A 13864-nucleotide genomic window follows, 5' to 3' on the forward strand; every position below is an offset into this window, starting at 1 on the left:
TATCACATTGAAGAGCATTTTAGTCTGGTGCAATTTCCCCACCTGAAGATATAATTATTCAGTAGCTGGTAGGTCAGCAAGTCCTTTAATCAGTACATGTCATTTCAGGAGATGTACCGGCTGGTGCAATATTCACAACACATGAAATATAAAAATGAATAAATTAAATTATGGCAAATAAAAAGAGAGCAGACATTAAATGATGCAAAAAAAGAGACATCCCCCCCCCCCAAAAAAAAGCCACACAATAAGAAAAACTGAAGGGTCGCAGGCCTTTCTTCCTGTACTCAGTACTTAAAAAAAGGATAAGAAAATGATTGCCAGAGTAGAGTTTTGACACTAGGGAATTGCTTTTGTGGTAGGATCAGCTCTGAATGCAAGTAAAACACAGGAATGACAACTCTGAAGAAGAAGTTTAAGTGAAACGTCTGGGATGAATAAACTGCTGAGATACTGAAAGTTTTGTTCTTAATGAGGGCCAGACCGCTACAGGTACAGCAAATAATAAATTAAATTCATGCAACAAGGAAAAAACCTCTAATTTCACAAAAATTATATCAGAATTTCCAGAGTCACAAGAAGACAAGGAGACAGGAAAATAGAGGCTGTGCCTAGAGAAACACTGTGTAAGCCTCCCTGCATGGGGTTTGGACACCACAGACTGCAAATTGTAAGATCTGCACATACCCTGGGAGGAAAGACACAAGCACAGCTCTGCTTTCCTTCCCTTCCACTCGTAGCAGTCAGTTAATTCTCTGAGGAAAAAAAAAAAAAGGGAAAAAAAAAATAAGAGGCTGTCCTGGTTTCCGATGGCAATAGCTGAGGCAAACAGCACAGACAAAGCTGCACCTAAGCCCTGCCCAGCCCTCTGGCCTGCTCATGGCGCTGCAGGCAGCAGGAGAGGCTGCAGCATCCTTCAGCATCCTTCAGCATCCTTCAGCATCCTTCTCCTGGGTGCTGGCTGCATGTTCAGCTGCCTGTCCTGCCAGCAGAAGGAGGTTACTTCCATATGCAGATGGAGGCAGAGCTCCAGGCTCATGCACCCATGGACAGCCCAGCTCCAGAGGGATGCCTGAGTTTTGGCAGCCTCCTCTTCCTCTGGGGAAGGGCAGCAGCTGTCAGACAAAATGTGCTGATTTGGAAATTAATGATTCACCTGCCAAGCCAATAACTCAGCTGTGCTCTCCTTGTCACTGCTCTCCAGAGGAGCACAGAAAGGCCAGTGGCTTTGTCAGCATTGTGGCAAGGGATGTTTCTTACCTGACTAAAGTATTTCTTCCACCCTCTTTGAAAATGCAGGAATGCATTTCTCAGTTAAGGTGATGATTTAGGGGTTTCTGTAGGAGGATGTGGTGGTTTGACTAAGAAGGAGTGAGAATTCTAGGAAGCTGTGGTCAAACTAATGAAGGTTTTGGGTTTGAGACTGGCACCCGGTGTAGCTAGTGGGGTTTGGACACACCTCTGAGAATACACAGGGGTTAAAAGCAGGGCACTGCCCTTGGCACGCTCTCTCGGGACGTCGCTTCGAAGAGGTCAGATCTCTTCTCCCGTCCAGCCTCTACTGCTGGGCGGGGGGAGGGCCAGCCATGCGGTAGGCCCGGGGCCTGGACAGAGATGGGGGTGAGAAAGCCTTCAAGGATAGAAGGGTGGAAGAGCCCCAAGAGACATCGGGCAGCAATTCTCCCCCCCCCAGGAGGGAGAGAGAGGGAGAGTCAGCGGTGATAGCAGCCGGTTCAGGAAGAGAAAGGGGGGGGGGGGAAAGGGTGCAGCCCGGCCGGCCGCAGCAGCAGCACGTGTGGGAATATCATCTCGTCCCAAGACAGACAAAGACTGAAAACTTTTAACCCTTTCTTTCATGATTGGGGCCTTGCAAAAATGCTAATCCTCCTCGAAGCTGAATAAGAAGAGAGATAAGAGATGAGATGAGACAAAGACCTGGCCCGAAGAACGTGGAGATGATTAGATGGGGAGAGATGATTTAGAGTGGCCTTTTAGCTGGACTTTTCTTGTAGCCATAGACTCAGTTGTTCCTGTGACACAGACTGCATTTAGGGGGAGGCAGTGCCTCAAAAACCAAGAAAGTTCATTCGTGAGGACCCCCTGGCCCCAGGGGGTTGGAAAAATATGGGGGGGACAGATGTCCCAAAGCAGAGACTGTGCCTTTTTGGAGTGAGACAAGGCATCCTTGAAAGACAACCCTAAAAGCAGCTCTGGCCATGTCTCAGTGGTGAGAGCACTGGGCATAGAAGGAAGATGTCACAAGCGGCAAAAGGACTTTTTCCGAGCGGTGCCGAAGTGACAAAGAAGCACACGAGGTTTCAGTGTATTTCCAGGAGAAGCCTATAGAACAAGAAGGACTCCTTTCCTCTTCATGAACTGCAGTTTGAGTATACTAAAGTGTGGGGCCAAGGCTAGGCAGTTGATTTGAGAGAATGTATCGGATTGAGAAAGTCAAAGAGTGAGGAAGAAGAAAGTTTTTTTGTAAAGTTTTCAATTTCTTTTTTTTTTCTTTTCCTTATAGTCTTTCCCTATTTTCCTGTAGTTTAAGTAATAAAGTGTTCTTTATGTTTAAGTTAGAGCCTGTTTTGCTTATTCCTAGTCACATCTCACAGCAGACACCAGAGTGAAGCATTTTCATGGGGGGGCACTAGCTCTGTGCCAGGCTCAAACCATAACAGAGGAACAGAGTTCCTGTAGAGGCATACACATAATCTTAGATGAAGCTTTGCACTTTCAAGATGCTTTCACATTTTTTGTTTGTTGTTTCCTCAGATCTCACTACTGCAGAAAGCAATTTGCTTTTCTTTTTCAAAAGATAATATTAAATCAATAGCTAGCTTCTGCTAGCAGTGTCTCTTGCTAGATGTTGTGCTGAATAGGCTGTGAGCAACAGGTACCACAGCTTTGACATGAAAGCAACTTAAGTAACAAGAATGTTCAAAATCAGGTTATTTCTCTATTTATCATTACCCTCCTGTTTCATCTGGGAAATATAAAACATTTTTTAAAAGGAGCTCAGAGAATTAGAGGGATTTTTTTTTTTTTCTGGGCTTAAGGTGAATTTTAGCTCAAACACATTTAAGCTATGCATGGAGGCAGCAAAAGATGTCGTGTATGGATAAATCAATAACAGAATAAAATCTAAGAAAGGAAAGAAGGGACATCCCATGGAAGAGATGGAATGACAGGAGAGAGGGTGCCTGGAGACACCACACCTCAGCCACACTCACCAGGAGAACAGAACTAGGACAAAGTAGGTTCATGGGCCTTCAGGCTTCAGTCTGCCATCAGCAGACAGAGGAAGACATTTTGCACTGAATGTACTTCAATCACAAAGAGCAGTACTCCTTGCAATCACAAGGAATGGGCTTTTTTAAAAAAAGATGAAAAATCTAGTGTCAAAACTGAGTTGCCACATGCAGAGGCAAAGTCTTCAGAATACTAATTGCTGCCCATATGAAATAGAAACTTAAAAGATGGCATATACCCAGTGTCACTTTCTTCTCCAGAGCCATCAGGCTGGTGCTTTCCTTGAGCAACACATTAACTTTCTAAATAAGTCATGACCCTTCTCTACACTGCCTGATAATGTGAAGTGTTGTACTTTGTGGCGGAATAGGAAATGCTGTATGCCTCATAGGAAAGTGTCTTTCAAATCATGTACGCCTTAAAGTGGGATTTCTCCTCTTTTAAATGAGAAAACCTAGCAGGAGTGTTTAAAAAACATTTAGTACCCAGCCTCATCACCATCTGGTCAGATTTGATTATTATACAGTTGAGCAATCTCCTGCTAGCTGCACCACAGGGGAATTTCTTAAAAGGCTGCCATTTACCATTTATAACTGTAGCAGGGAATAAGTGGGATATATGACTAGCATTTTGTGCCAAAAGAAGGGGCTTGCTTTGGTTTAGAGACACTGATTATTTCACATGTAAGCCAACAGATTTGTGTAGATAAAATGATTTGCATGAAGAAAAACAGCAGGTTTGCAAAGTGCCATTAAGGCTCCTGAACCAAGCGGAACATTTACACCTGCACTATTAATTGATCACAAGAGCTCCCAATGCCAATGTGTGTGAAAAATGGTTCTCTTTAAGAGAACAGATGCTTCATTGTTAATAGGAGTTTCACACATAAAAAATAAAAATTGTGGAAGACTGCCTGTTCAGCCCCATATACTCACAATAAATATTAGAAAGTCTTAATTAAGCTCCATCCCATCACCATCAAAACTGAATTATTATAGGAAGCAGAAGTTGCAAGAACACAAAAGTAGCACAATGTTTGATCACTAAAGTAAGAATTTTGAGAGTAACCATTTGGGGAGAAAACATCCATAGACTGTTTTTTTCACACATGGATAAATAAGAAAAAGAACAACTATGAATGTCATACATCTGGAATGAAACAGCCATTGGCTACATTGCAGACCAAAAATGAGAAGCAAAACACAATGTGCTTGTCACAAACAGAAAATCTGAATGAACTGTGATGCCACTATCACAGCATAATAATAAACAGATATTTTCTGTCCTAGAGAATTATTTCTACCTTTATCTTAAATGAAGCATGGTTCATTTGGGATTGGTTGTCTTCCTCTCATAATTTTAAGAGAGTCTGAGCTCTGTATTTTTAAGTTTAAATTTTTTTCAAATGCACTTTGTTGTCACTGGGAATCACACCTATCAGTAATGGTTGTTCTTTTCCTGCTCTAAGAGAATAACCTGGGCTAAAGACACCATCTAAGCAACCTTCTTGCTCCCTCTCACTTCTGCAATCTTCTTAGCTGGAAATGTTTTTTTGGTTATGGTTGTGCAAAGACCTTGCTTTTACCTGCCAAGTTGATCACTTAACTCAAATGGCCAAAGCCATGCTAATCAAATAAAATCCTAATGGTTTATAACAAATCAAAGCCACCTATATCACAAGTTCATACACAATATTATGTTGAATTATTCTCTTCATAGTTTCACAGAATTAGGATAAACCCCAGGACCAGATGTAACTGCAAACAATATAGTAGAAACTGAATTACTTATTTGCTCTACAGTTCCCTTGTTAAAATGCCATAGCATCTAAACACAGATACCTTAGTCAGAAACCTAAAAGTGTTGCCAAGCTTTTCAGTATTGTTTTTTTAAATTTTGTTGCCATTTCTACCAGTTAAAAATTTGACTGTGATGAAATTACTCAAATCTTCACATGGTCAGGCACACATCCAGACCAGTTGTCATATATGAATGATATTAGTAAATTTTAGGGGTATAAACTTCTGTCATGGGAGTAAACTCTGGGACACTAACAGCTGCAGAACAGCTGGACAAAACAGTTCTCCCTAAACTCCATTTGCAAAGGTAGGAGAAATTGTGCAATTAGGAATGGTCACAACAACATTCACTTTTTTCCAGATTAATATTAATTCATGGGTAGTATGGTGGGTTGTTTTGGTTTTTTTCTCATCCCATGCCAGTGTTCTACATGCCAATCTTGAAAAGAGCAAATTCTGTAATTACTACTAACATAATTCTCCAATTCTGGAACAGTTTCAGGGCTATGGACATCTGAAGAAGTGAGCAATATTATGTACTCTGTCCTTTTTTCCTGTCTTTTGTAATGGGAAAGAAAAGAAATCTCAAATGCCAAAATACTTGGAATATTTAACATTGCATCAATTCCTAAACCCATCCAAGTCTTACTCATTTTTCCTTTTCCTCTGGAGACAGCAGCAATGACATTTCCTGTAAGAACAAGAGTGTTCTGTAGCACAGGAGTCTGGGAATACCTTTTTCATTATCCTATCTTCCATAATGTCCAGTATCACAGATCAGGAGTATGAGACACATAATGAATGACACCATGGAGGTGTCCCCAGAGCTTCCATGCTCTGTGACTGAGGGAATCACAACAGGCATCTCTTTGTGTTTAACAGCAGCTGGAAAATTATGGTTTTGTGTCTCTTGGTCTCTACCTCAGGTCCCTGCCTGAATTTTCCTCATCCATGTCTATCAAAAAGGGGTTAAGGAAACAGTTCTTTGAAAAAGCCTTTCTTTTTTTCTTGCACAGGTGCTTGCTAAGTTCATTTGCTGCCTCTTTGGCAATGTATTATGAAATCAGAGTGAATAGCTGATTTTCCTTACTCAGATTTTGATGTAACTTGATTACAGCACAGAGCCAACAGATTGTTCTGTTCTACTGCTAAGGCCCTAAGGTCCTCTCAGAGTGTCAAAATGAATGGGAAGCTGAATTTCAGTCCCTGTCAAAAATAAAGAAAGTAAAACCTGGATAGGAAAGATAAAGAAAAATTATGTATATCAGGAAAACTGGACTCTCAGTGGGCATGAAAAGCTGCTCAGCTCTCCAGGTTATATCTGTACAACCTTTTTAAAAGATATATTCAAAAAACAGGTCTAAAAGTGTTATCCCTGTTTGAAAAAAAAAAAAAAAAAAAAAGAAAGAAAGAAAAAACAACCCTGCAAATACTGGTTGATATCAAAATTCTCACGTTACCAGTAAAAAAAAAATCACAGCAATCAATACATCTTTTCCTACAACAGCTGTGAAAGACAAGCAAACAGCAAAGCTTCTCTTGCTTTTTATCTTGTGAATTTTCTAAGATAACATTCTCATCTGAAAACAATTTGAAATAGTATTTACAGCAGCTTCTCAGTCTGCACAAGATTTAGGATTTGACAAATTATAAAGTAGTAGCATATTCTGACTAAAGTATTTCTGCACACATTAAATGATTTCTCAGTGCATACCTTCAGAAAATGATGGAATGCCTCAGCTATAGACTAATCATTCACTATTTTCTCTTCATTTAAAACAAATCTTCATACTAAAGGTCCTGCAAAAATCTCAACCAATGACACATTTTCCATGTAATGTAAAACTTTGTGAAAATATCTTCAAAGATTTATATGGTTCTTGTTAGTGATAAGCATGTAATTATTTTTTAATTGAAATATTCCAAGCTACTGTCTACTTGCATAAACTGGGAAAATAATAGAAAAATCACTATAAGAATATAAAATTTCTCCTCACTATGCTTTGTCATTTTTAGTGCATGAATTCTCAAGGCTTTTTGTCTCCTTGGATGCAACCAAATATTCACAAGAAACCAGAAACACATACTACTTTTGAAAAGTTAGGTCAGGTGGCATACATACTAAATATAAACACTAATCTACATTTTAAGCTATTTTTTTTTTCAGTGAGCTGTCACACCTGTCCTTTTCATAGTCCTTGAGAACATTCAGACATCAAAACCCAGCAATGTCTTGAGGTTCAGGAAGATTAGTTCTCAGAATCATTATGATGAGGTCAGAAACTTGAAATCTATTGACATTTGAAGTGGAATATACAGAAGAGAGAAGGCACAAAGTTGCCTTGGCATGGCAGGGCTAGAAATTCCTGTAACTTGTGTGTATATTTTAGGTTGCAGAGGAATCCTCTATACAGCACTTTCAGACACAGGAGTGCTGCAGAGATATATGTCTATATTTCATAGAATAGAAAATGCTGGCATTTTTAAAAGTCTGTAATTCCCACATATCCTTAATCAACTAATTAGTTCTCAACAATAGAAAAACATCTTAACAGCTCCAAGATGTCATAAAGACTTTATTTTTTAATTGAATAGTCAACATTTCTAACATAAATATGTATGTTAGAAATATTTCTAAGTTTTTTATCAGTTTACTAGACAAATACTGTGCTGGTGTTAGTTTTACTTTGCTTGCTTTTTGAACTACTTTACAGAAATTTTCCACTCATAGCAGTCACCCAAATCACATTCAATTAGAGAGGATCAGAGTTTTCCACAAATATCTTGGCTTACTGAATTTCAATGATTTGCAGTTTTTACTGTTAGTCTAACTTGGTTTCTATTGCAAAATAATGGTACCAAAATGTGAATCTTGAAGATACCCACTTTTTTTTTTTCTCCATGAATAATCCTCTTCCTAATATCATCTATTCTTTTTGCAAGTTCCAGCATTCATACCCAGATTCAACAGAAGATTTTACCAACTTACAGAGTGATCTGTGCCTTTGTGTTTGTGCTTCTCACATCTAGTTGTACATGTAGATACTGACAGAATGTCTAGAAAACACTTTCCCAGACCACTAAAAGGTTTTCCGTCACTAAACACCAAAAGAAATCCAAACACTCTTGAAGACTCTTGGTGAGCAATAAGTGGAAGTTTTTCCCTATGGGAAAAGCACTTAAAATGCTCACAAGAGAAGAGATCTATCTTTGTGTCTGTGTAATTCTCATCAAGAATTTTGGCTTTATATTGATCCTACCCAGAGAGTATGGTTTGGTGAGTGTCGGGACCAGCACACTTGTGAAAAGCATTTGTGAGCTTTTTGTTCTTACCCTGCCTGATTTTAACCAGAAATTACATGGTTGGATTAACATTTGTTGTAGAAACAGATGTTTTCCTATTACTCAAGCAAATACTACCAGAACTAGATCTGTGTGAATTTAAAAGAATTTAGGATTTCATTCCTTCCCATTCTAGTAGCTAAATAAGCTTAGTACCTCTGGAAATGTAAAAATGATTAGTAAAATAACTGGCTAGACAAACATTTCTTTGGGTTGAATATGAAAATTCAAATTGATGCTCCACTGTTACTTTGGATCATTTTCAAGAACTTAACATAGATTATATTAACTTTAATATATCTATTAAACACGAAGTAGCTCCAAAATATCCCATTTATATAAAACTGTAAACTGATCTATTTGAGAACTTTTTCATATCAAGCCCCACTGAGACACTTAATTTGGAAGTCTAAGACAGAGAAGTTCCATTCCTGTGGGGTTTTTTTGTAATCTACTCCAGCAATAACCACTTAGAAAAAAAAGACTTCTCCTGTTACACTTCATTCCACTATCACTTTATTAGCAAGTGCATGTTTTTAAAACCCATTTTCTAAAGTTTTTACTGATTAATTGAAAGACAGGGGGATTCTCCAGGTGTTTCCATGAATAAACACACACAAGACATTCAATTCCCTGTTTGTAAGTAATTTGAGAATTTGCATTTAAGGTCACAGTCATTCAATTGCATTCAACAAACTGTAGAATATCCAGAATTAAACTTTTAATTCTCTCTCAGGCTCCACTCTGCAGGCCAAGAAAACTATAAAAGCTGGTAACTTAAGACAGCTTGGTGACTTCGAAGAAGTTCAGTAAGTGCACAAGTATAGATTTAACATTGGCATTATGTATTAACAGTGTCAAATGAAAAACTTATTCCAGATCTCTGAGAGTTGTAGTTTTGTAGCTCCCAGGTAAAGAGTGGATTAGGTGGAATGCTTGATGAACATCACTAGTGAGTTTTTCCTATCAGATAAGGAAATAATCACCATAATACTGAAAAACACAGTGCACTGAAAGAATCACTCTGATCCATTCTGGATTTTTAACTGAGTGAGCAGTAAAAAATACACCAGCTAAGGTGTAGGGATTGTATTGTTTCAGCAATGTTCATCCTGTACAGAGAATTAATATTGAGAGAGTTTCTCCCCACCAGAGGTTGCTCCAGAACCAAACTAATAGAAAGCTGCAGAAGGCTTAATTTCTTCTTATGTATTTAATTGATGAGAGAGAAGGAGGGAAAGAGAGAAATATATTAAATGGACATGAACATTGTCAGGCCCTCCTGGCTTACCTTCCTTATCATATTTTTATTGAAATCTAGCACTAAATAATTTTCTAGAAAGACGTGTTTTCTAATTATAGGGTAAGTACAGTGTTGGAGACTTAAGTGTGTGGTGCCCCTGTCCCACTCTACTTTCTTTTAAGAGGTATCCACACCGCTTTATAGACAGTCACTGCTTAAGATAGCAATTTTAAAATATAATTTTTAAAGCCAAACAAGCAGTTCATTAGTTTCTAAATATTGAAATAGAGATCAAAATTACAAAAGAGGACTGAAAAAATCATTGCTGTAGGCACAGGCAGAAATAATTATGGAATTACTCAGGATGTGCTATTGGATACCTTATATACAGGAACAGAAATGAGAATAAATGCAGTCCCAGCATTGTGTCGTAGCAAAGAGAAAGAGGCTGTGGTTTTGGTTTCTGAGACAGCTTGAGGAATTGCAAAGCATTTCTTAGGAAAAAATCTCTAATAATGACCACCAGAACAGCTAAGCTGAGGTCAGCAGTTGGCATTTTGCATATTTCATCTTTGCACAGTTCATCTGAAATTATCACAAAATTATATCTCTCAGCCCAGATCAAACACAAGATATAATTTTTCCACTACTAAAACCAAGGTGTTTGTCTACCATCAAAGGGTAAAACAGGAGCAGTGCAAGATAAATTTTAGACTATGGCTTCTGTTTATATTTCAAACAATAATTTTTAGCTCTGGCCTTGCACAGGGCAACAGCTCAATAAACATCATCCACAGAAAAAATTCATGTAACCATGCCTGATCCCCCATTACCTTTCACAAGTCAACAACCTTACCTAGGACAGGGTATAGAAATTCTGTAAATAGACAATGCATGACTCCAATATATTTTTGCAGGTTCTCAATGACCTATATAGATCAAGGATTTCCTAAGCCAGAAATTATTCTTTATATAAAACAATATTCCTGAACTGACATTTCTCATTAGTTTATTTGCTTTTTAGAGATCTGAAAACTTCTGACATCTATTTTTAATGCAGAAAGCCACCCTCTAGCTGACCTATGCACTGTTTTGAGAAGTTACCATCTTATGTCTGCTCTAAAACTGAGACCTGATCAATATTTTCAATAACTTATGGTTCTTTTACAAGCAGAAAGGACTGTGAATCCTCCTAGCTAATTTATCAACTCTGGTCTACCTGTTCTGTCACCAGCCCCACCTGGGCCAGCTCTAGTCAGTCATTTTCTAATTTGAATGCAATTTCATACCATTGATCAGCTTTCTTGCCTCCTCAAGGACCTTTTCTGCCTCTCCTTCTGGTATTAGGTGAACTCCTCCGACACATGGGATTTTCAGTTTAGAATACAGATCTGGCCACTGGATTCTATCTCATTTTTCATTCCTCCAAGTTCTCTTTCCAAAGTGGTGATGGCTCCTTCAGAGTTCATCACCGTGCCTGTGAAATTACAATTGTTTGTCTTTAATTTACATCACCTTGTGTCTATACACAGTGACTTTCTAGTGTCAAATGGGTTACTTGAACACGTGCTTGTCCAGCACTGGGAAATTCCTTCCCAGTTCTTTGCTGTCAAATTTTTCTTTTATATCTACAAACATTATTATATTGACTTTGCGTACTATGCTTGGTTTATATTTTAGGGCACTTCTTTTTTATAAGCCACCCAGACAAGATTTTTGTTAATCAAAATACTAACACATTGTTATCACCAGTAGGCATTTGCAATTAGATTATCCAGGTCTATACTTTGAAACAAATCCCTGATAGCTTTTTTTTTTTTATTTTGCAAAAAAAAATTTTTAAAAATTAAAAGGGAAGGAATCAAAAAAATAAAACCCCACACAAGTCTAGTGAAAGGCCTGCCTGCCCACAGCAGGGGCATTGAAACTAAATGGTCTTTAAGGTCCCTTCCAATCCAGCCCATTGTATGATTATAGGATAAAATAATCAGCAATATTTGGCTAAAGTATTTTGTAATTCCAATTGCATTCAGTTGTTAATTTTGCTTATTATTTTAGGGGGATGTTTTGAAAGGTGATAGAAAATGGAAATGTATATTTGAATCTATATATTCATATGGAAAAATATTGATTTGGAATTAATATCTGCAGTCAAAAAAACACTTTTAGTATAAGTTTTAGAATGCTTTCAGTCTAGTATTTCCAGAGAATTTTCAATTAGTTCAAATGTTTTCATACATATCTAGTAAGTATACTTTGTTTTGCTTCTAAAACCTTTTGTTCTCTGATATGAGTAAACCCAAATGTTCATTAACTTTATAACTGCATTCATGGATTCAGATGTTTTAATCATTTGCTTTAGAGGGAGGCAACTTGGAAATTTGAGCTTAGAGGTAATAAGAGTTATCTCTGTGGTGTTGGAAGGTCAGAGTAGAAGACAGAACGAAGACAAATGTAATGCTATCTTTCAAAGAGAATATGGAGTGCCCAGAGACACAAGACCCACAGGCCTTCAGGCCTCAGAAAAATCATTTGAACCAATTCATTTTTAAAGGGGCTTGGAAGAAAAGAAGGGTTGGAGAACAAGCTCTTGTTTTTAATGAAACAGAAGCATATCAAACCTCCAGGAGCATAGTGGGAGCAACCAAACAAAACTGGTTTGAAAACTAAGTTCTCTCAGTAGAACTCAGTGGCCATCTGATGTCTTTAATTAAATGTTAGTAAAAACAAATTTAATCAGTAATTGGACTCTCACAGGTATTTCTTAGTACCCAATAAGCCTAAGATTTTCTCAGTGCCACACAATTACCAATTTTGAATATTTTCTTTAATCCAGTTCAGACACCATTCACTGAGCTTCTCAGTCTTTCTTAATGATGTCTTTTTTCTGCGTTTGATCTTTTCCCTGCTTTGTTCTCACGTTGAAAGTGTAATTACTGATGACTCAGCAACTTTATTTCTAGATTGAAGGAAGAACAAGCACCTACTTTCAAGATAACTTTGAATTGTTCAAAGAAATATGGCCAAATGTATGTAGCCCACCCTGAAGCCCATTACAACAGAGAATAGGGAAAGATAAACAGATTTTTAGACATTTTTGGATTCTTAGACTTCCTAGAAATTAAGTTAGCATTCAATTAACAAGTTAACATTAAATCTTTTACATTAAGTTTACATTAAATCTTTATGCTAAGAGGGGGGATTTATAGTGTTGCATGATTTTGCTCCATGCTGAAATTTTCTTGCACTTTGGAAAAAGGATTATTATTAAAACATTTATGAGGTGTTCTACCCTTCATTTTCCCAGAAGTTGTATTTAATCTTTATTTTTAAAATTGGAATTGTGAGTAATCTGTGCTCTAAGGTGACACATGAAGTAAGGAACTGTGCCCTACTTTTACACTGGTTTTGCTGAATAAGCTTGAGAAACTTACTTAAAGAAAAAAAAAATCCCCAAAAAAAGCCATTTTTAACTTCAAAATTACCAGAATATTGTATGTCTGCGAATCAGCATTGTTCCCTGGCACTGTGTCTGGAAATCAGCTTTGTTCAGACTCAACTGAATAACACTTCTGGAGAACTAAAAACAGCCTAACCCCTTTTGCAGCAAGATCTGGCAGCAGTGCACTAATCAGCTAACAGCGCAGAGAAAAGCTCTAACAAGGACAGCTTGTCTCCTCAGAGGGTTAGGGGCTGCAATGAGATAATAAGAAATAAATTTATAACCTATTACATTTTTATAAATTTATAACGTATTACATTGTTCTGCGTAAAATTCTGTCCCACTTCAGTTCTCCAGTTGCTGTTTCTTCTTCATTAACAGAAGCATTGATATAAGAGGGAGACAAAGCATTCACTTCAGTTGGTGAACAGTTCAGCAGTTTAGGCAGTAACTCAACAGATATTAGATGATGGAAGGGTCTGATGAAATAAACAAGCCTAGGTAAAGGATCTAGCATTTCCTGTACCTCAAAAGGCTAATAAAAGTGCTGCATTTTTAATCCATAAAATCTACAGAAAACTTCAGTAAACACAAATTCAGATTTTTCAGAAACAGATGTAGCAGAACTGACAGTAAAATTGGCTGGAAGTAGCTAGCCTGGATAAAATGGTAAGGCTGTTCTGGTATGCTGTTGAGGAGCAGCATTGTATCTATATACGCTTGTACTCTCTTAAGTCAGTAGAGAAATTTCCATTGATTGAAAAGATAGCTTCAGGCTTTATTTTCATT

This window comes from Zonotrichia albicollis, chromosome 1 (genome assembly GCF_047830755.1).
Source record: "Zonotrichia albicollis isolate bZonAlb1 chromosome 1, bZonAlb1.hap1, whole genome shotgun sequence".
NCBI classification, from domain to species: domain Eukaryota; kingdom Metazoa; phylum Chordata; class Aves; order Passeriformes; family Passerellidae; genus Zonotrichia; species Zonotrichia albicollis.